The sequence below is a fragment of the Gossypium arboreum genome, chromosome 7 (genome assembly GCF_025698485.1).
Source record: "Gossypium arboreum isolate Shixiya-1 chromosome 7, ASM2569848v2, whole genome shotgun sequence".
Taxonomy (NCBI): Eukaryota; Viridiplantae; Streptophyta; class Magnoliopsida; order Malvales; family Malvaceae; genus Gossypium; species Gossypium arboreum.
Window position 1 is genome coordinate 78,364,951 of NC_069076.1, and position 1,510 is coordinate 78,366,460.

Genomic DNA, 1,510 nt, shown 5'->3' on the forward strand with positions numbered 1-1,510 from the left:
TAAATCAGCCAAAGCATTATTAACATTTAAACTACCAATTAAATAAGGAATAGTAAAACTCCCTAAATCTTTCAATTTGTTGGGTAGTTTGTTTTGTAAAATGGCTGAGCACACTGCATTTAACTCCACATACAACGAATCATCTAACTTCCGTTTGTTTGCCAAAAGCTCCTTTAAAAATTTAATTAAATTGGCCGTTTGCAAAAGAGCTTCAATAAACGGTAAGTTGATATGTAATAAACGATAAGTTGATATGTAAATTTTTCAAAAGTTTAAGAAATTTACCAAACTGTTTGTTTGTGTGGTCTTTCTTCGTCGTATTTGGATATGGCACATGAGGTTTATACTCCTTACCTACCAATTTTTGTTCACTGTGGCTCACCTCAACCTTACCTTGACTTTCCACACTTTCTTGCCTTAGTTATGGTTCAAGTTCAACTAGCCCTTCTTCATCTGGAACTGTAATTGCATGAAGTTACTCTTTTGGGTTAGTTTCGGTGTTGCTAGGCAAGCTACTTTGTGGTATTTCTGAAATCAACTTAGCAAGCTGACCTATTTGATTATCGAGCCCTTGAATCGATGCTTGTTGATTTTTAAGTGTTGTTTCAGTGTTTTGGAAGCAGGTTTCTGATAGCGAAATGAATTTCTTCAGCATCTCCTCAAGTTCAGCCTCTTCTCTTGCTAGTAAGGTTGTTGTTGGAAGCCTAGAGAAGGTTGTGGTCTCTGATTTCCTTGACCACCCCGAGAAAAATTGGGATGGTTCCTCTAACCTGCATTATAAGCATTATTGTATGGATTATTCTGAGGTCTAGAATTATTACCAATATAGTTGACTTGTTCGTTCTCTGTCTAAGGCTGTAGGATAAGCATTTTGGATTGTTCATCCCTCCTCCATTCTTATCACACTGCATCACCGGATGTACCTGCGTAAAACGATATAAACCATCAATTTTCTTATTTAAAAGTTCTACTTGGTTTGATAACATGGTGACTACATCTAGATTGAAAACACCGGCTGTTTTGCTAGCCTTTGTTCTCATGACTTGCCATTGATAATTATTCAGTGACATTTCTTCTATAAACTCATAAGCTGCTTCAGATGTTTTGTTGTTCAAAGTACCACGGCTACTGATCGATCAATTACCTAGTCAAGGGATTCAAACCATTGTAGAATGTTTGAACCTGTAGCCATAGAGGTAACCCATGGTGAGGGCCCCTTCTCAATAAATCCTTATATCTCTCACATGTATCATATAGGGTCTCTAAATCCCTTTGCACAAAGGAAGAGATATCATTCCTCAGCTTGGCTGTCTTAGCCAGTGGAAAATATTTCAGTAAAAATTTATCGATTATTTGGTCCCATGTAGTGATAGAACCTCATGGTAAGGAGTTCAACCACTGTTTAGCTTTGTTCCTCAATGAGAATGGAAACAACCGTAGCTGAATGGCATCATTAGAAATGCCATTAATCCTGCAAGTGTCGCAAAATTCCAGAAAGTTGACCAAATGA

At 37.2% G+C, this 1,510-nt stretch overlaps 1 non-coding gene across 1 annotated transcript; it reads left to right on the forward strand.

Annotated features, from left to right (window-relative positions):
- The first annotated feature begins 1,198 nt into the window (after positions 1-1,198).
- LOC128295837 (small nucleolar RNA R71) lies at positions 1,199-1,305 on the forward strand. Its single transcript, XR_008286386.1, has one exon. It is a non-coding gene; the product is annotated as a small nucleolar RNA R71 (small nucleolar RNA).
- The last annotated feature ends 205 nt before the right edge of the window (positions 1,306-1,510 follow it).